This window comes from Vombatus ursinus, unplaced genomic scaffold, assembly GCF_900497805.2.
Source record: "Vombatus ursinus unplaced genomic scaffold, bare-nosed wombat genome assembly UNPS02014786.1, whole genome shotgun sequence".
In the NCBI taxonomy this organism is placed as follows: domain Eukaryota; kingdom Metazoa; phylum Chordata; class Mammalia; order Diprotodontia; family Vombatidae; genus Vombatus; species Vombatus ursinus.
Window position 1 is genome coordinate 52,655,443 of NW_020954564.1, and position 22,983 is coordinate 52,678,425.

Here is a 22,983-nt window from a genome sequence, read left to right on the forward strand (position 1 = left end):
AGCTTTTAATTTTGTTAATTACTTCTGTTTTTTTCTTCTTCACGTTTTCTTAATTCTTTCTCTTGAAGTATCTTTGCCTGAATTGGGACTTGAACTTTTTTTTTTTTAAAGGAAATTTTAGGTGATAGGGGCCTGCACCAGGGTGATAGCCATGTCAGAGGAGAGAAGGGAGAAGTATAGGAGAGATGTTATGTTATGAAGGTAAAATGACAGGTTTTAGTATCTGATTGCATACAGAGAATGAGAGAGAATGAGGCGTTAAGGTTAACACATAGGTTGTGAGCCTAGGTGACTAGGAGGATGGTGGTGCCCTCAAACAGTAATAGTGAATTGAGAAAGAGGGGAGGCAATTGAAGATTCAAGACTGGCAGTCAGAAAAAGGGTTAGGTTTGGATAAAGAGATCTAAGAATTATCAGCATAGACATAGTAACTGAATCCATGGGAACTGATAAGATGGCCAAGGGAAATAGTATAGAAAGAGAAGAGAAGAGGGCCAAAAGAGGTGTCCCTGGGGGAACACCCACAATCAGTGACCATGATCTGGATGAAGATCTAGCAAAGGAGACTAAAGAAACAGGTAGAAGGAGAACTAGGAGAGAATAGTGTCACAAAAACTTAGAAGGCATTAAGAAGAGGGTGATTGACAGTTTCCAAGGCTGCAGACAAGTCCAGAAGGATGAGAAAAGAGAAAAAGCCGTTAGATTTGACAATTCAGAGATCATTGGTACCTTGAAAAGAGCTGTTTTCAGTTGAATGATGAAGTTAGAAGCCAAACTGCAAAGAGTTAAGAGAGTGAGAAAAAAAGGAAGTGAAAGCATGTAGACAATTTTCTCAAGGAATTTAGGCACAAACAGTAGGAGAGATATAGGATGATAGCTAGCAGGGATGGATGGATCAAGTGAGAGTTTTTTGAAGATGAGGCAGACATTGGTATGTTTGTAGGTAGTAAAGAAGCAGCCAGTAGACAGGGAGAAAATAAAATGAGAGAGTGGGGATGACCCCATTCCATCTCATCTCCAACCTGCTGGAGAAGATGAGATGGAATGGGATCACTTGTCCATGTAGAAGGATGTCCCTTGGCAAGAAGGACCTTGAGACAAGGAGAAGGCAAAGATAGTGGCAGAAAACATCTGAGTGAGGTGAGATGAGGAGGAGGGAAGAAGACAGAACTTTCAGTGAATGTACTCAGTTTTCTTCAGTGAAATGCAAGGTTCTCAGCTGAAGATGGTGGAGGGAGGAGAAAACATGGGAGGGTTAAGGAGGGATGAAAAGGTTTGGAAAAGAAATGTGGTTAATGGGATAGTGAGTCAATTAGGAAGGTATAAAAAGGATTGCCTTGTTGCAGTTGAGATTATGTAACATAAATTTGTAGTGGACCCAGTCAGCTTGTTTCCATGATTTTTTCCATCTTTGTTTATCATTATTTGAGTAAGAGCAAGGGCAGCATGACCAGTGATTGGATTATAATGATGGTGATGATAGTTAACATTTATATAGTGTTTACCTTGTGCCAAGCCTTTCCTCTTTCTTTGTTTTGCAGGTTAATCATCCCTCCTTCCTTCACTTGATCCTCATATGACATGATTTCAAATCCTCTCACCATCCTGATTTCTTTACCTTGTCAATGTATTTCCTAAAATGTGTTTCTCAGGATTAAACAAAGTGAAATTTGCCTTCTTTAAAACTGTACCACATTTTTGCATGTGGTTTGCATTATAAAAAAAAGTACAGAAGGTGACACAAAAGTGATTTGGTTACTACCTTGTTAAATTTAATACATATTTCTTCAAAGGACAAAGCAAACTTCATGTAATAGAAGTTCTCAGTTCCAGTCATTTTTCTTATTCTACTTTATTAAAATGTTTATATTTTTTATAACTATTAAGTTCACAATAAAAATAAAAACATGTAAAATACATAGCACTGTTTTCTTTCATGTTATTAACCAATACTACTCTTTCATTTTTAGACTTTTTTTATTAGGTCTAATAGCTTATATGTCATATAATCTTGTTTTAGGTGATCTTAAATTGCTCACATTGACCCTCCCCATAGTTCTAAGCTTGGAAGGACCAAGCTTAATTTCAGAGGGGTGAATAGTTTTCTTACTTTTAAAGATGTGCTTGTGTTATAAGCTCCAAGTTTGTTGAATGAGTTGGAAGGGAATTCCCCAGTCTACTTCACTCAAGTGGTCTATTTTATATTTAAGTTCTCCATCTTGCTGTTTAGATACTTTCCTCTTAGGAAATGGAGAACTGGCCACTTTCTACTTGATGTAACAACCCTTCATTTATTTGAAGATAGTTATATCACTCCTAACATTCTTATCTTTTCCAATCTTAGTCCTTCCAATATAGAGGGGCCATACAATTGTGCCCCTCTGATTCCTGGCTTTGCCTTGTGATGCAGCTCCATTCTTCACCCTGTGTCTGTTTTACAGTGGCATACAACTGTCCTGTGTTGAAACTCCTTACAAAGCTATTCATTCCTGAATATTAGGGCCAGGGAACCCTGGCTAGAGAAAAACTGATGCTATATTTGCTGTAGTTTTCCTTTTGCAGTAGAGAATGACATAAATTGTATATAGATTTGTTATATTAATAAGAATTTCTTGCATGAAACTGGGATTGGGTCATGTTTGATACTGGCAAGTGCATTATGTGCAACTGAATATCTAAGTTGTCATATAGTTATTTGCTTCTGCATGATAAATTTTAAGTTGTAGTCTTTAAAATTTACATGCAGTTAAATTACACTTGTGTTCTTGATATACTTTCATAGTGAAACCTGGGATGTGACTTTATTCAGTAGCATATTATTAGATTTATCTCCTTACGTGAAAATAGACCATTAAAAATAATGGGTTTGATGTATGCCTAGGATGATTTTTATTGCAAGTCATAGCTAAAGTATATAGCAGAGGGACAGGTTATGAGGAAGATAGAATAATTTATTGCATAAATGAGTCTGATTTTATTCATCTGTATTGAATAACCACTTGTATTTCTTACAGTAAACAGTAAGTACAGGGTATTCTAAAAATCTTAGTGCAGTTTTTAAGCTATTAAAGCTTATTACAATCTGTATTATGTAAAAAGCAAAAAGACTCTTTGCTTTTGCTTTGAAGAGTATGCTGATAGTCTTTAAAAATGGCTACATTTCTCTAGTTCAGAAGTTTAGGAAAAAAAGCAATAAACTTCATGTGGATAATGACTAACAAAATCTAAGACTTGTTTTGGTATTTTGTCTAGAGAGTTTATGTTTTCTTATTTGTTGGAGAACTCTTTTTATGCTGTAGCTCAAACATTTATGTTAGCTTTAGCTCTATGAAATTGATGATGACTTTCTTAGGCATTAGATTCAGCAATTCACTTGTTTTTCCTATATTTATATATGTGGTTTTAGCAGTACTGTGTTTTGTGAGATTTCACTGTTAAGCATGAGAATGTTGGGCACAGTCTTAGAGGGTTCCATTTTCACTTACTTCATGTGCTTTTGAAAAGTTTTTGCTCACATCTGAGCAACTATATCTTCTGACATTGACTCATATCATAGAGATTGATTGTTACAGCTTGATGGTAGGGCTAAATATCACCATTTGTCTTATGCTGTGCATAAGCCTCAGGTACATGGGTGTCCTAAATGATGACTGTGTGATGCTTCTGGGGGCAGTGTTTCTTTTTCACTTAAAATAGCAAATTCCAGATTAGACCTGGAAGAATAAAATTGGAGAACTGTCCACATCTATATTTAGTATTATAAATTCTAAAACTGAAAGTGAGATTAATATTAAGAATCATTATTATGGAAATAGTTTAATTATTGACCAGAAATAGATACTACATTTTAAATCAGGTTAGAAAAATGACTATTGCTTCTTCAAAACTTTGATATGTAGTTAAAAACCTCACGTTTTTAGCCAGATATTTTTTAGGGGATAGTTCATTTGTTCTCACAGGATCATAGATCAAAGTTAAATGAGTTACCCAAAGTGACACAGATTTTAAGTGGGAGAGCTGGGATTTGACCCCACGTTCTTAGACTCTAAATCCAATACTCTTTATTATATCACATTGCTCTTCAGTTTTTGTTCTTGCAGCCAGAACTAAAGAGCAAAGTGCAAAAAAGATCTACTAACCCAAGTTACTTAATGTTCAATAAGGTTTTGTTACTTTTGCTGGTTTGGTATACTGGCCATCCTGAGCAGTGGTGACGTTATTCAAGCCTGATCTTTACGATTAGGATATGTATTAGCGCAGGGGTGCTTAACCTGGGTTCCATAGACTGCCAAGGAGTCTAGGGATAGATTTCAGGAGGTCTATGTAATTGGTTGGGAAAAATATTTTTGTAGTTGTACTTTAATTAATTTTCTTTGTAATCCTCTGTATTTTATTTTATAACATTAAAAAAAACATTTTTTTTCTGAGAAGAGGTTTATAGGCTTCACCAGACTGCTAAAAGGATCCTTGACACAAAAAAGGTTAAGTACCCCTAAATTAGAGGGTTCTGTGGGAAGATGAATAAAAACATCACATCTGTTAATGTACATATCATACCTTATATGGAAAAAGCATGTTAGACTTTCCAAAGTACTTATGTACACAGCAACAAAGATTATTTTTAGTTGGTTTGTAAATTGTAAACCAGGGGTGTTGAGGTGGACAATAGAATAGACCATGGTGGATAGCAAGTTTTGCAGGAATTTACTAAGAGTGTCACCACTTGTTAGGAACTGAATTGCTAGGGAACTGGGTAGTGGAGGGCACCAAGAAGCAGAAAAAGCATAGTCTCTTATATTCATTTACTCATTCTGCTAATTATAGCTTTGGGAGATAAGAGTTTATAAAGCTCTTTCCTTCAACTCTTTTCAAAATTCCAGGCCTCTCAAGCAAATATTTCTGAAAAGATCCTCTTTCCTTTTGTTAATTTAAAGATCAACACTTCAGCAACTGCAGAGAGCTTCCATCCCATTCCCTTTTCATAGGCCATTATGCATTGTAGAGGCTACTTAAGTTGTATTTATAATTGTAGAGAGAGAAAAAAGAAAGTAGGTTATAAAAACAATTTCCTTTGCTTTAACCCAAAATTATTCTTCCTTTCTTTTTCTATTTTATCCATGAAAGTTAGAGCCAAATAGGTAAATATTTAGTTTTTTAGGAATATTCATTAAGGACCGACTATGTACACTATGGTTCAGGTGCTAGCAATAACTAAATTGGTCCCTGGCTTCAAGAAGCTTATGTTCTGTCAGAGGATTCAGGAGATAATTAAACTAATAATCAATCATTTGTAAGGATGTTTCCTAAGTTTAAGGAGTTGAACTGAAGTCTGTGCTTTATCATCATCAACTAATTTTTATTGAATGCTTACAGTATTCTAGGTGCCAGAGATACAAAGTGGAATAAGATAAAGTTTCTACCCTCAAGGAGCTTACATTTCTAGTTGGGGAACCAGGATACATATACATAGACATATATGCACACAGGCATATGCACACACAGGGACCCTGCTTTCATTAGTACAGAGAACTCCCATATGAGGAAAAACTCTCTCTACTAATACAGATTAATAACTTTGCAACTTACAGTCTAATTTCCTGATTTGTAAAATTAGGATAATAGTAGCACCTACCTCACAGGGTTGTTGTCAGGATCCAATGAGATAATGTATTTAAAGGGCTTTTGAAATCTTAAAGTGCTATATAAAGGTCTTCCATGTCAGCGCCTTCTAGTTCTTTTGCTGAAGAAAGTATACATGAGGTATAGGCATGAAGTTTCTATGTAGTTGTTAAGTCTTTGGTATTTCTCATTTTTCTTAAATCAGATTTTCCAACATATTTTTCACTAAACTCTCCTATTTTCCCCTTTCCATTGAAGTCACCTAGTATCAAAATATTTACTAATTAAATTTGGAGGATATTACTGAATTCTTTCTAGAATTTCTCTACCTCTTCATCCTTTGGAATAGATATTGGGACATGAACTTAAATATCCTTCATGATAGTCTTTTTGCTTTTCATAAGCACTGAATGAAATGACCAGATGTTTCATGAAACAGTTTATCTAATTGCCTTTAGAAACATAATAAAAGTAACTCCACCAACTCCTTCATTTGCCCCTCCAAGAAGTTGTGAGAAGAAAAAGAAATAGAAGGAATCAGAATAGGGAATGAAGTAATAAAACGATCTCTTTTTACAGACTATATGATGATATACTCGGAAAATCCCAAAGACTCAAATATAAAACTAGTTGATACAATTTATACTTTTAGCAAAGTATCAAGATGTAAATTAAATCCACATAAATCATCAGCATTCCTATATATCGCAAACAAAACCCTGCAGAAAGAGGGAGTAAGAGATACCCCATTTAAAATAACTCTAGACAGTATAAAATATCTAGGAGTATACCTGCAAAACAAACCCGAAAACTATGTAAACAAAATTATTTAAAAAAAGCTTTTTATACAAATAAAATCAGATTTAAACAGGCTCAGTATAATAAAAACGACAAGTTTATCTAAACTAATTTATATATTCAATGCCATCTTATTAAATTACCAAAAATTATTTTACTGAATTAGAAAAAATAAAATTCATTTGAAAGAACAAAAAGTCATGAATACTAAAGGAACTAATAAAAAAAATGTAAAGGAAGGAGGTACATCAGTACCAGATCTTAAACTATATTGTAAGGCAGTAATTATCAAAACTATCTGGTACTGGCTAAGAAACAGAAGATAGATCAGTGTAACAGAGTAACATAAAATTTGCAACAGCAAATAAATATAGCAATTTTGGATTTGACAAGTGTAAAGACTTAAGATTTTGGAATAAGAATTCATTATTTGGTAAAAAAAAAATTGTTGGGAAAACTGGAAAACAGTATGGCAGAAATTAGATATCGACCAATATCTTACACTAGTTACCAAGATAAGGTCAAAATGGATATATGACCTAGATATTACAAGAAAATTTAAAGAACATGGAACATATTACTTATCAGACTTATTGATAGGTGAACAACTTATGAATAAATAAGAGATAGAGAGCAAAGTTAGGTGTAAAATGGTTAATTTCAATTGTATTAGATTAAAAAGTTTTTGTACAATTAAAACAAATGTAGCCAAGATGAGAAGAAAAGCAGAAAATTGAGGGGCAAATTTTTATAGACAGATTCTCAGATAAAGGTCTCACATCTCAAAGTTATAAAGAACTTTATTGTATCTATAAGAATACAAGTCACTCTCAAATGATAAATGGTCAAAAGATGAAAATAGGCAGTTTTCCAATGAAGAAATAGAAACAATTTATAGTCACATAAAAGAATGCTCTAAATCATCATTGATTAGAGAAATGCAAATTAAAACAACCTTGAATTATTATTTTACACCTGTCAGATTATCTAAGGTGATTGGAGGGGGTGTGTAAAAATTAGTTCGTTGTTGGTGGAATTATGAACTGATCCAACTATTTTGGAGAGCAGTCTGGAATTATGGCCAAAGAGTTATTAAACTGCCTATACACTTTGACCCAGCAATACCACTACTTGGTCTATTTCCTTTTTTTTTTTTTTTTTTTTTTTCTTTTTTTTGGTGAGGCGATTGGGGTGAAGGGACTTGCCCAGGGTCACACAGCTAGTAAGTGTTAAGTATCTAAGGCCGGATTTGAACTCAGGTCCTCCTGACTCCAAGGCCAGAGCTCTATCCACTGTGCCACCTAGCTCCCCCTACTTGGTCTATTTCCAAAGATGATTAGGGGAATAGGAAAAGAATCTACATTTTCTAAAATATTTATAGCAATTCTCTTTGTGGTGGCAAAAAAATAGAAATTTTGGGGCTGCTTATCAATTGGGGAATGGCTGAACAAGTTGTGGTATATGATTATGATAGAATACTGTTATGCTACAAGAAATGATGAGCTCGATGATCTTAGAAAAACATAGATAGACTTGCATAAAATAATGAAGAATGAAATGAGCAGAACCAAGAGAACGTTGTATATAATAAAAGCAATGTTGTTTTAAGAACAACTTTGAGTGACTGTTATTTTGACTATTATAAATACCCAAATTAACTACAAAGAACTTATAAAGGAAAATACTATCTGTATTAAGAGAAAGAACTGATAAATAAAAGTATGTATAGAATGATTTTACATACACACATATTTGTTTTTTGTTTTTTGTTTTTTGTTTTTGGCTAGGCAATGAGGTTAAATGACTTGCCCAGGGTCACACAGCTAGTAAGTGTTGTGTCCAAGGCTGGATTTGAACTCAGGTCCTCTTGAATGCAGGGCTGGTGCTCTATCCACTGTGCCACCTAGCTGCGCCTAGAATGATTTTAATACACACACACACATATTTGAAGGAAGCCAGGCTAGCTAGGAGGCAGAGATGTGGAGGTAGAGTTCCAGGCAGAAGGGACAGACAATGAAAATGTCCATAGTCAAGAGGTGGAACGTTTTGTGGGAAGAGCATCAAGGAGACCAGTGTCACTGTGTCATAGAGTATGAGGGATAGTATAAGATGTAATAAGACCGGAAAGGATGGGGCAGGTTGTAGAGGGCATTGACAGCAAAGAGACGATTTTGTATTTAATCCTGGAGGTGAAAGGGAGCCACTGGAGTTTATTGAATAAGGTAGGTGACATGGACAGACCTGTGCTTTAGGTTGATCACTTTGGAAGCTGAGTTGAGGATAGACTGGAGTGGGTAGAGACTCGTGGCAGGCAGACCCACCAGTAGGCTATTGCAATAGTCCAGGCATGAGGTGATAGGGTCCTGCACCAGATTGGTAGCAGTGTCAGAGGAAAAAGAAGGGGGCATATATGAGAGATGTTACGAAGATAAAACTTAGAGGCCTCAGAAGCAGATTGAATATGGGGGATGAGAGAGAGTAAGGAACTGAAGAAGACACTAAGTTATGAGCCTGGGTGTTTGGGACAGTGGTGGTACCCTCAATGTGAAGTTAGGAAAAAGGGAAGGTTTGGGGGAAAAATTAGTTCAGTTTTGGATATGTTAAACTTAGATGCCTATGGGACATCTGGTTCTAGACATCCAATAGGTAGTTGGAGGTAAAAGAGAGGCCAGGAGAGAGATTATGGTTGGATAAGTAGATTTGAGGATCATCAGCCTCAGACACTTACTAGCTGTATGACCCTAGGCAAGTCACCTAACCTCTGTTTGCCTCAGTTTCTTCAACTGTAAAATGGATATAATAATAGTACCTATCTCCCAGGGTTGTTGTGAGGATGAAATGAGTTAATATTTGTAAAAAGTGCTTAGCATAGTGCCTGGCACATAGAAGGAGCTATGTAAATGCTTGTTCCCTTCGCTTCTTCACCTCATTGTAAAAAGGAACAAGTTCTGAAAGACTTAAAAACTCTGACCAACACAGTGATCAACTATGATTCCAGAGGACCAGTGATGATGAATGCTACCAGCCTCCTGACAGAAGTGATGAACTCAAGGTGCACACTGAGACACTTGTTTTTGGATGTGGCCAATATGGGAATTTATTTTGCTTGACTATGCTTATTTGTTTTAAGAGTTTTGGGTTTTTAAGAGTGGGGAGGGGAGGTTGGGAGGGAGAAAAATGCTTGATAGTTGAAAAAATAAAATCTAATTAAAAAAATATAGACAGTATAAGATTCTACAGTGCCCAGAGTTTCTTGACTGTAAAACATTTGATTTGGTAGAGCAAAACACCTTTTAAAGTCTCTCCTCAAACTAGTTGTCTTTAATTCATATGGCAGAATCATAAAATTCTTTGAAAGCTATAACAACAGAGACGGTCCTGGTTATTTACTTGTAATACGGAGATTCTTTACCTTCTTTGTAAAATGGACCCCTTTATCAGTAGACTGGTGAAGCCTCTGAACTCCTCAGAACAATGTTTTTAACGGCATCACTCTTCATTTTATGGAACTAGGAAAGCAGAGGGAGCAGATTCTGGACTTTTGGTGGCTATACCAATGTAGCACAGCCATTTTTTCGATCTTATCAAACTAGAAAGCCTTTGAGCATGGTCCAGACTTAGCTTAATGTAGAAAGACTTGTCATCAGATCAATATTGAACTATATATACTTCCATTTTTCAAATGATCCATGAATCCTTTAGCATGGATACTCCCTCAATAAATAGAGATCTTATCCCTTCCTTTAGTAGATGATTTTATGAATTGCCACCCCTCCACTCCAAATTGCTCACTTGGTAGCCAGTATGCTAATTATGCCTATCCATAGTTAGCTAAATATAACTTATACTTGAAACTCCTACCCAGTGAGTCTTCCTTTGTAACAAAGATTTAAAAAGAAAAGGAAAAAAAATCAGCAGAGCCAATCAACACATCAGCCATGTCTGACAGTATAGGTAACATTCTATACCAATAGTCTTCTACTTCTCTAATGAATGGAGCAAGGTATAGTCTCTCAATTTTTCTGAACCAGATTTGGACATTATATTATTTACTATTATATTATCATATGGTATTCAGTTTTGTTGTTGTGTTCTTTCCATTTACATCGTTGTAGTCATTGTATATGTATTTTTCCTGATTCTACTCTGTATCAGTTCACAGAAGTCTTCCCATGTTTCTCAGAATTCTTCATTCTTTGTAACTTAGGCAATGTAAAATTCTTTTTTAATAGAATTTTATTTTATTTTCAAACAAAGATCAGCTTTCTCTCCCTTTTGCTTCTTTCTCCCAACCCCTGCATTGAGAAAGCAAGAAAAATAAAACTCCTGTTATAAGCATGCATAGTCAAGTAGATCAAAATTTCTCATTGGCCCCATCTTAAAAAAAAAATCTTAATCTGTGATCTGTGTCTACCATCTCTCTATCAGGAGGTGGGTGGCGTGTTTCATCATGAGTCCTCAGGAATTGTGGTTGGTCATTGTATTGATGAGATTTCACAGGTTTTCTTTATGTTTATTTTGTTTTTATCAAACAAGATCTTCCTTGTTCCCCTTCCCTCCAGTCCCTATTTGTAACAGTAACGTGTTACGGGCTGTGCAGCACTTATAATTTGTTTCACTGGTTCAGATCTGTACCCAAAAAGACATGTTCACACTTTTCCTAGTTTATAAATGATTTAATAATAGCAATAATCATAAACATACATGCATATAAATGTGATTACATATAATTATACAATCTTAGAAGCAAAGACTATTAACAGAAAGATAGATAAAGAAGAAGAAATTCATCACCAATCCGAGGAAGCACCAACTCCTGAACATCTGGCTGGGGAAGTCCTGTATCACAGCCGTCAGGATCTCAGTTGGGAAAGTCCCTATGGCACAGCGTCTTCTCCGAGGGAGACTCCCAAAGTCACTTTCCCAAGAAAGTGACTTCCCTATCCCCACTATAGCATTATACTTAGTTTTGCTGGGTTAAGTTACTCTTGGCTGTAAATGTAAGCCCATTTTTTTTTAACCTTCTTTACCTTCTAGAATATCTGATTCCAAGTTCTCTGCGTCTGGATAGCGGAGGTTGCTAAATCATTTGTTTTTTGATACTTTTTTAAATTTATTTTTAGTTTTCAACATTTACTTCCACAAGATTTTGAGTTCCAAATTTTCACCCCATCTCGCCCCTCCAAGATGGCATGCATTCTGAATACCCCTTCCCTTAGTCTGCCTTCCCTTCTATCTCTCCCTCCCTTCTCTTACCCCTTTCCCTTCTATTTTCCTGTAAAGCAGGATAGATTTCTGTACCCCATTTCCTGTATTTCTTATTTCCCAGTTGCATGTGAAAACATTTTTTTTTAAACATGTGTTTTTAAAACTTTGGGTTCCAAATTTTCTCCCTTCCTCCCTCCCCACCCACCCTCATTAAAAAGGCAAGCAACTCAATATAGGTTATACATGTGCAATTATGCAAAATACTTCCATAGTGTTTTGTTCACATTCTGTGAAAAACTATTTCCCTTAATCCTATCCTGCCCTCCCCCATTTATTCTATTCTTTCTTTTGACCCTGTCCTTCCTCAGAAGTATTTGCTTGATTACCCCCTTTCCCAATCTGCTCTCCTCTCTATCATCCCCCTACTCTCTTGTCCCCTTTCCCCCCTATTTTCCTATAGGGTAAGACAGATTTCCATACTCAATTGAGTGTGTATGTTATTCCCTCCTTAAGTCAAATCCTATGAGAATAAGATTCACTCATTCCCTCTCACCTTCCCCCGTTTCCCCTCCACTGTAAGAGCCTTTCCTTTTCTGTTTTTTTTGTGATATAATTTACCCTGTTCTACCTCTCCCTTTATCCTTCTCCCAGTATAATCCTCTCTCACCCCTTAATTTTATTCTCCAGATATGACCCCTTCATCTTCAACTCACCCTGTGCCCTCTATCTATCTATCCATCTCTCTCTCTCTCTCTCTATATATACATACATATAATTTTTTCCCTCCAACTACCCTAATACTGACAGAGGTCTCATGAGTTATAAATATCATCTTTCCATGCAGGAATGTAAACAGTTCAACCTTAATAAGTCTCTTATGATTTCTCTTTCCTGTTTACCTCTTCATGTTCCACTTGAGTCTGGTATTGGAAAGTCTAATTTTCTATTCAGCTCTGGTCTTTTCATCAAGAATGCTTGAAAGTCCTCTATTTCACTGAATGACCATTTTTTCCCCTGCAGGATTATACTCAGTTTTGCTGGGTAGGTGATTCTTGGTTGCAATCCTATCTTCTTTGCTCTCCGGAATATTATATTCCATGCCCTGCGATCCCTTAATGTAGAAGCAGCTAAATCTTGTGTTATCCTGATTGTGTTTCCACAATATTTGAATTGTTTCTTTCTGGCTGCTTGTAATATTTTCTCCTTGACCTGAGAACTCTGGAATTTGGCTACCATATTCCTAGGAGTTTTCCTTTGGAGATCTCTTTCAGGAGGAGATCAGTGGATTCTTTCAATTTCTATTTTGCCCTCTGGTTCTAAAATATCAGGGCAGTGTTCCTTGATCATTTCTTGAAAGATGATTTCTAGGCTCTTTTTTTTGATCATGGCTTTCAGATAGTCCAATAATTTTTAAATTCTCTCTCCTGGATCTATTTTCCAGGTCAGCTATTTTTTCCAATGAGATATTTCACATTGTTTTCTAATTTTTCATTCTTTTGGATTTGCTTTACAGTGTCTTGATTTCTCATAAAGTCATTAGCTTCTAGTTGCTTTATTCTAATTTTTAAGGAAGTATTTTCTTCAGTAATCTTTTGAACCTCCTTTTCCATTTGTCCAATTTTGCTGTTTAGACCTCTTTTGCCATTTGGGTTAGGCTATTTTTTAATGTGTTATTTTCTTCAGTATTTTTTGGGTCTCTTTAGCAAGCTGTTGACTTGTTTTTCATGATTTTCTTGCATCACTCTCATTTCTCTTCCCAGTTTTTCCTCTACTTCTCTTACTTGCTTCTCAAAATCCCTTTTAAGCTCTTTCAAGGCCTGGGACTGATTCATATTTTTCCTGGAGGCTTTGAATGTAGGAGCTTTGACTTTGTTTTCTTCTTCTGGTTGTATGTTTTGATCTTCTTTGTCATCAAAGTAAGATAATATAGTCTGACTCTTTTTGTGCTACTTACTCATGATCCTGGCCAATTACTTGAGTTTTAAACTCTTTGTTATGGTAAGAGTCTGCTTCCAATGTGGAGAATGTACTGTACCAAGCTTCAGGGGTTTGTACAGCTGTTTTCAGAGATACTTCTAGGGACCTGAAAAGTGTCAGTTCTTCCAAGGTGGTATGATAAGAGGCAAGGTGTTTCCTCTCCACAACCACAACAAACTCTACCACGCCAGTGTTTGCCCCAGGACCACCCCTCAGAACTGTGACCCAGATCCAAGCATGGGCAGAGCAAGAGATTCCTGCCTCAGCACTGGCAAAGACATCCCTACAATCCCCCTCTGATCAGCCACTCGATTGCCCTCAGTCTGTGGGCCAGAAGCTCAGGAAGCAACTGCTGCCCCAGAGGCCACGCTCAGGACTTGCGGCTGAGACCTGGCTCCTTCTCTCACCGCAGTCACAGACTTTTTCCACTGACCTTCTAAGTTGTCTTTGGCATTTATGGGTTGAGAAGTCTGGAAACCAGCACAGCTGCCCATGATTCAGTCCTCTGAGGCATGCTCCAGGTTTGCTGTGGCCTGTGAGCCCACGCTGCACTGCGCTTCTCTCCCAGCCTAGCACAATATACCTTTCTGATCAACCATCCCTGTTGTCTTGGGCTGGAAATTTGTTTCACTCTGTCTTTTTGTGGGTTCTGCTGCTTTAGAATTTGTTTAGAGCCATTTTTTTTACAGGTATTTGGAGGGGTTTGGTGGAGAGCTCAAGCAAGTCACTGATTTCACTCCACCGTCTTGGCTCCACCCTTGCTAAATCATTTGTGATCCTAACTCTGGCTCCTTGGTACTTGAATTCTTTCTTTCTGGTTGCTTGCAGTATTTTTTTCTTTGACCTGGAAGCTCTGGATTTTGGGTGTATTGTTCTTGGGAGTTTTCATTTTGAGGTTTCTTTCAGAAGGTGACCAGCAAGATTCTTTCTTTTTTCACTTTGCCTCTGGTTCTAAGAGATTTAGGCAGTTTTAAGATTTCTTGAAATAGGATGTCTAGGCTTTTTTTTTTTGGTCCTGGAGTTTAGATAGTCTAATGATTCTTAATTTTTTCCTCCTCAATCTATTTTTCAGGTCAGTTGTATTGGCTATGAGATGCTTTTCATTTTCTTCAATTTTTTCAGACTTTTGACTTTGCTTTAATATTTCTTGTTGCTTTATGGAATCATTGATTTCTGTTTGGTCCATTCTAATTTTCAGTGAGTTTGTTGTTTGGGCAAAGTTTTGTACCTCTTGGACCAAGGTGTTACTTCCCTTTCCAATTCTTCCTTCCATGATTCTCTTTTCTTTTCCAATTTTTGGAAAACACTTTTAAACTTTATCCCCCCTAACTCTTGCTTCCTCTCTTCTAGGAATACTAGTTGAATTTGTGTCCAAGCTGTGTTTTTCTTTGAGGCATTGCTGGTAGATGTTTTGAAGTAATTTTTTCTTTCTACATTGTGTTTAGTGTCCCTGCCACCATAATAGCTTATTATGGTGTGGTTCTTTTTTTATTTGTCTATTCTTCCATCCTTCTTCCTGACTTCAAATCTGATGTTAGGGCTGGGATTTGCTGCACTTCTGGAGGAAAGGTATAAGCTGGTCCTTTTGCTACTTTCTTGGTATTGAGTATTGTGTTATTTCAGGATCTCAGGGACAGGCTGGGAACCTGTAAGCTTTAAGTGCTTTCAGGATGGTCTGATCTAGAACAAAATCTGATGGCTGCCCCCCTCATCTGTTCTTGACCTGAGTTTGAGTTTGAGCAAGAGTAGAATGCTGTTGGACTCCACCTCTAACAGCCAACTGGAAAGCTCTGTTGGCTCAGAGTGGCAGAATTTTAGGCTCCCTTTTGGTCTAGGATTCCTGCCCTTGTTATTCCTCTGTAGGGTGGCTAGACATTGGAAATGAGACCTTACTTTGTACCTGTGATTTAAGCCATAACATTATGACTGCTCCTGCTGGCTTCTGCACTTCCTTTTTTCTTCATAGACTGCTCAGGGCTTCCCTACTGAGAATGCCACTGCAGTAAGCAGGTCCCAAGACCCCTTGTCAGTCTTCCCCATATCTGTAATCTGGAATGGGGTAGTAGGTAATGAAGCTACCATTGGTACCTGTCCCCGTGGCAGCACCTTGGTATGGTCCTGATGTTACGCTGGTATGGGTCCAAGACCTCCTCTTGTCCTAGTATACAGCCTCTCTCTGTGCTCTGGAGTGCTCTACCTGTCTCATGCTCATGCCTGATTCCTTCCCCAGTTCCTGCAGACTTTTCTGTTTGTCTTCCTATGCTGTGAGATGGGTTGCACAAAGGATTCATTGTGACTTTTTCCTGTATTTCTCCATCATGATTCAGTCTAGTATATTTTCTAGATTTGTTAGGAAAAGTTTGTGAAGAGTTACCCATTGCATTGCTTCCTATCATTCTTCCACCTTAGCTCTGCAATATCCTTCCACCCAACCCCCACTGTAAAATTCCATTATGTTCATATAACACCATTTATGTAGCTATTCATCAGTTGATGGGCATCTTCTTTGTTTCCAGTTCTTTGGAACTACAAAATATGCTGCTATGAATTTTGTGGTATACCTACAATCTCTCTTTGAACTCCTGGGGACACATGCCTATCAATGAGATCTCTGGATCAAAGGGTATGGACAGTGTAGTCACTCTTTTAGAATAATTCCAAATTACTTTCTAGAATGGTTAGACCCATTTCATAGCTTCACCAACAGGATATCTGCCTTCCTGAAGTCTCTTCATCAGTGAGTATTTTCATTTTTTGTTATCTTTGGTATTTTTTTTTGGGTGTGAGGCCTCAGTTTTTAAATTTTCACTTCTCTTATGAATAGTGATTTGTAACGAGCTTTCATGTGATTGTTAACTGTTTGCAAATCTTTTGAGAGCTATTTATTCATATACTTTGACCAATCACCTATTGTGAATAATTATTGGGTTTATAGATTATATTTGTGTTTATTTTCTACATATCTTGGCTATCAGACTCTTGTCATAGATATTTGATACAAAACTTCTTTTCCCCATTTGACAGTTCCTCTTCTTATCCTAGCTGCATCAATTTTGTTTGTGTTAAAAAACCATTTCTATGTTAATGTAATTGAAATGCCCCATTGTATCTTTTGTGATCTCCTTTATTTCTTATTTGGTTAAGAACATTCCCCTTAGAAAAGAAACTACAGGGACAGCTAGGTGGCGCAGTGGATAGAGCACTGACCCTGGATTCAGGAAGACCTGAGTTCAAATCTGACCACAGACTCATAACACTTAATAGCTGTGTGACCTTAACCCCATTGCCTAGGCCACCCAAAAACAAATAAAAAAAACCCAAAAGAAACTACATGTACAAAAATATTTATAGCAGCTATTTTTGTGGTGGCAAACTCAATTGGGGAATGACTGAACAAGTTGTGGTATATGAATGTAATGGAATAGTATTGTTTTATAAGAAATGATGAACAGGTGGATTTCAGAAAAACTGGGAAAGACTTGTATGAATTGATGCTGAGTGAAGAACCAGGAGAACACTGTACACAGTAACAGCAACATTGTGCGATGACTAACTTTACTAGACTTAGCTCTTCTCACCAATACAATGATGTAAGAAAATTCCGAAAGACTCATCATGGAAAATGCTATGTACATCCATAGAAAGAACTATGGAGTCTGAATGCAGATCGAAATATAGTTTTCTTTTTTTTCCTTTTCTCATAGTTTTCCCCTTTTGTTCTGATTCTTCTTTTACAACATGACTAATGTGGAAATATTTTAATATAATTGCACCAGTATAGCCTATATCAGAATGCATGCCATCTTGGGGAAGGAGGAGGGGCAGAAGGAGAAAAAAAATTTGAAACTCAAAATCTTACAAAGGTGAATGTTAAAAAGAATAAAAAAAAGAAACCATTAAAAAGGGAATATTCCCCTTACCCATAGTTGTAAAAGGTATCTCCACCCATTTTCTTCCATTAAAAAAACTACAACTTTATCTTTTTATTTATATTTGGAACTTAGTGTGTTATATGGGATAAGATGCTGGTTTAAACCTACTTTTGCCAAACTACTCTGCAGTTTTCCCAGAAGTTCTTGTTCATTAGGAAGTCTAGCATTTCATTTTAGATATAGATTTATGTTGTGCTTTGTATTAGAGAAGATGTTAAGACTATTTAAAACTTTTTCTTAAAAGCAAAAAACACCTATAGCTGTAGCAGCATTCTCTGGGTGTTCCCATGCCAGGCACAGCTGGTCAGCCTTCTGTAACTCTCTCTAGCACTGCTTCTGCTCTTGCCTTCCAGGGAGGCTTCACTTTGTCTCTTACAACAGTAACTGTGAATACAACCAAAATGTTTATATGAGAATTTGCAAATGTAAATTAATTTCAAAAATAGATTGGTACATACAGATCTTTGAAGTTTTCTCAGGATGAGTAGAATCTAATTATAATGAATTATGAAATATTGATCATCAAAAAATTAAGACATAAGAAAATGTATTTTGAAATGCTGAGTATATAATCTTTCCTTGAGGATTCAGGACACTCATTAGGGTCTTGCAGGAGCTCAGGCTCCTCCTCAATGACATCAGTTATCTGCAGAAGTGCCTGTTAATTTAGAGTCCAGATTTGTAGAATGCTAGATAAATCTGCTTTTATTATTGTAATAATAAAGTAAATGTGATAAACTTTACTTGAATGTTGCTATTTATGTCACATTTTTTCTAGTAATAAATGTTTTACATAACTTAGTTACAGTTGGATTTTTGACTGTCAACTTATCATTTTGGTGATTATTGATACCTATGTTTTAAGTGCCACGGAAAATGTAGGAAAAGCATAAGCCATGTAGTCTTTGTACTAAAGAACTTAGTCTATTGGGAAAGGTATTATTATTTCAGATGTTTGAAATAATAGTGATCAATATGCAACCATATCTAATTTTCATGAATGTTCTATAATTTTTCCTTCTTAATACTGTAGTGCTACTGTGTTTTGTTTTACATTTCATTTTTAAAAATTCTTAACTAACACCAAGTAAGATGAGCATTTCTGTTTACATTGTAGAATAAGAGAAGATCATACAAACCATGTGTAATTAAATGCTGAATTAAATGTTACAAGTTGTAAGGGTTATAGGAGTTCAAAGGGGAGAGAGATGGTTAGAGGTGTAGTTAGGGGACACTTTCTGTAAAAAGTAGAATTTTAGAAGAATATGTAACGTTAAAATATATGCTGGGGAGAGGAGAAAGCATTCCAGGAGAGAATAACTGGAACAAGGGTATGAGAACAAAATGAGTGCAGTATGTTTGAGAAAGGGGAAGGTGATCAGGGCAACAATAATTGGGTGCATTTGATTTAGGAATCAGTGGGAAATAAGCTTGGATAGAGAGGTGAGGCACAGGTTACGAAGGGATTTGAAAACCAGGAAGAAGATTTTGTATTGATAGGGATAGGGACTAGACAAGTGATTTCATTGTTACAGGGAATGAAATTGGGAGCTCTTTATAATTTCTGAACATGGCAGTGGCATGATGAAGTAAGTCAGTGTTTTAGGAAGATTAGCCTGTAGTTGTGTGGGATAGATAGAATGGTTAGAGAAGTCAGGGGAGAAATCTGAATAAGGTAGGTCTCATAGGGAAGTTTTTGCAGTAATGCAGCTGTGAGATGATGGGGCTAGATTGGTAGTAGTAGGAGCAAAAAGGAAGGTAAGAGCTCCTTGAGGGCAGGGACTATTTCATATTAGTCTTTTTATCCCCATTGCCCATCATAATGCCTGGAACATAGTAGGGAGGAAAGGGGAAAGAGAATAAGTATTGATTAAGCACCTACTAATTTCCAAACAGTTGCTAAACACTTTAAAAATATTATCTCATTTGATCCTCTCAACAGCCCTGGGAGGTAGGTGCTATTATTATCTCCATTTTATAGTTGAGGAAACTGAGGCAGATGGCAGTTAAGTGACTTTCCCAGAGTCACTCAGCTAGTAAGTACCTGAAGTCCGATTTGAACTTGAGTCTTTCTGACTCTAGGCCCACCTCTTAGCTGCCTAGTCGATGCTTAACAAAGGCTTGTTGATTTATAGTATGAGTCTGGGGGACATGTTGATGCAAAATTGACTGAACATGAAGTTATGAGAAAGGAGTAAGAGACATATGATTTGATCATTTTCTCGGTTTTTAAAAATAGGTTTCAGTTGCTACCACAGGTACCCCAAGCTTATGTAAAACATCTGTGGCCTCTGGAACCACAGCTTCTCAGCCATCATAACTAATTCCTGGAGAGAAAACCCAAACTTTCACAAAGCCTTGCAGCCGTCCACCATCACCCTGTCTTCCCAGTACCACTCCACAGACACTAGTAAAAACCCGGGCTGTTTTTCTCTCTTTCTTATACCAGGGACTACACTGTCACAGATCAGTGCTCAAGGCTGGAAACCATACTTCTTTTAGCTTTTGTGTATAAAAACCTTACTTTTCTTTGGTATAGTATCAGGGGTGGGGAACTTGTGGTCTCGAGGCCACGTGTGGCCTTCGAGGTCCTCAAGTGTAGCCGAAAGTTGCAGTCAAAGGGCCACACTTGAGGCCACATGTGTGGCCTCAAGACCCCAGGTTCCCCACCTCTGACCCAGACCATGCTCTTCTTAGGGTATGAGTAAGAATTAGATCCCTCAGGAATGATATTATTGTGCAACTCTGGGTAGTAGATGGATTGAGGCAATGATTTATCAAAGGGTATCAGTTTGAGACTTGTGATTTCAAATTTAGTTTGGACTTTAAAATGTAAGAATGATCTTCTCTTTTGAAAACTTCAAGGAATTTTAATATTTAACATAACTTTTTTCCCTCACTGTCAGGTAGAGGTGTAAAAATCAGGCACTGAGAGAGTAAGTGAAGAGTCAGACCTTAGGTCCACTACTGCTCCTGATTCACATTCCATTCAGTATTACTTTTTCTTCACTTCACTGTGTGGGTAACCCCTCTGACTTCTTCCCAAAATGAGAATGTTAATAAATGGAGGTGGAGGATGAGATTAGGAGCACCTAGAAAAGATAGAGTGCAGCTCATTCATACACAAAGCTTAGAAAGAACCATGTCATTGAATTTATTTGTTCTTTAATTGAACTGGTCTTGATAGAACAGTATGTGAACATGACCTATTTCTCATTTCTTATAGGAAATGCAAGAAAATGTGAAGAAATGAAAACTTTTTAGCTACTGTTATTAAACTCACCTTCCACAATTCTCCTTCCCCAGAAACGTCTTGAAATGTGAAAGCTATGGTTCAAGATTTGTTGGTAAATAAAAATAGTAATTTGGTTTATTAATTTTGTCTATCCCTGTGGTAAATGTTAGAATATCAAAATATATAGCTTTATTATCTTTAATTCTTATGATAATTTGTTATTCTGGTTATCTATAGTGTTTTGAATTTGGGGTTGTCAGAATGATGATTTGAGTCTCCCATAAATGAATCAGGATATATTTTGTATAATTTTATTTTAATTTTTTGAGGTCAGCTCTGATTTTAGTAGATCTATACATTGTAATTATAATATTATTTGTGATTTGTATGGGATTTTCATATATGAGTGTTTGACAAAGGTCTTTAAAATGTTAGAGCCTTAATTATCAAGCTACTAGATTATGTGATTAGTGGCTAAAGAAAATATATATTCAAATATACTGGAACTAGGAACAATCAGAGTATGTAAAAGTTGGCCCATGTGTCTTAGAATTTTCTATTCTTTGATTTTGTAAGTTTAGATGGGTTATTTATAGGTAGCCTATAATTTTCTGTAATTACTTTTGTTAGACTATAAACTCTTTGAGAGCAGGGATTATTTCATTTTTTGCATTTGTATCCTCCATGCCCAGCACAGTCTTTAGTACACAGTAAATGCTTAATAAATTCTTTTTGAGGGGCAGCTAGGTGGCACAGTGGTTAGAACACTGGCCCTGAAGTCAAGAGGACCTGAGTTCAAATGTGGACTCAGACCAAACACTTGACACTTAATAGCTGTGTGACCCTGAGCAAGTCACTTAACCCCAATTACAAAAAAAAAAATTCTTTTTGATTAATTGATCAGTTGAATTAGCAGAAATGTTGCTGTGCATGATTTCCTGGTTTGTCCTTTAGAATACCAAACTTTTCAGCTATCATTTCCATAATTCAGAGATAAGTAGACAGTGTATATAAATTCAGTTTTTGTAGAGCCTTAGAAATCTGCTTATAGTTTGCTTGTGGAAGATCTAGGCATAAAGGAAAAAATACACCTATATAAATGAACTATATGTAGAAGGAATGTACATGAACAGATAGATAAAATAGATTACACTGGAAATTTGAACTCTAAATGCCTCTTTTGACATGATATAAGTATTGAAATCAGTAATTTTTTCATAATACAAATTAGTACACACTTATGATCTCAATATCAAATATGTTCCATTCTTTCTTCCCCAAAACTAGTTAAAAGAAGAGGTATTTACTAAATTCTGCCAATCTATTCTAGGATGCTGAGAATTTACAGCTTTTCTTTAGTCAGAATTGAAGTCATCTTCCCAGCCATATTTAATACCTTAAGGTGAATATAACTATCATTTTTGATAACTAAATGTGAAAGTTTATGGAGTATATATCAATGCTTTACAATAACTTTATTTTATAATATATTACATTATTTAAGTCTTTTAGACAATTATATACCTGAGTATGATTGTCAGCCTTCCTGGTGATGATTATGTTCTGAGTAAAAGACTGTAAAAGTTATTTTCTTTGAATGGGATGAATCCAGATCTGTGAATCAGGGATATTTATGAAGTGAGATGGAAATGTGCTTGATTTTATAGGTAAAAATAATGTACATTGCACACACAGAGAGGTCTTGGGATAGAATTTTGCAGACTGTCTAATATTTCTTTTTTATTTTTTTTATTAATTAATTTAATTATTTTTAGTTTTCAACATTCACTCCCACAAGATTTTAGGTTCCAAATTTTCTCCCCATCTCTCCCTTCCCCCCACCCCAAGAAGGCATTCTGAATACCCTTTCCCCCAATCTACCCTCCCTTCTATCACCCCCCCTTCTCTTAACCCCTTCCCCTTCAATTTTCTTGTAGGGCAGGATAGATTTCTGTACCCCTCTGCCTGTATATCTTATTTCCCAGTTGCATGTAAAAGCAATTTTTAACATTCGTTTTTAAAACTTTGAGTTCCAAATTCTTTCACTTCCTTCCTCCCCACCTACCCTCATTGAGAAGGCTGTCTTATATTTCTTACAAACACACAGACAATGACAATCTACCTGGGTAATCTGACCCTCTTTGACAGATCCTTGAAATATCTAAGGAAGATTCTCTGGAAGATATTATAGCCTTATTAATTCCAATTACTCTA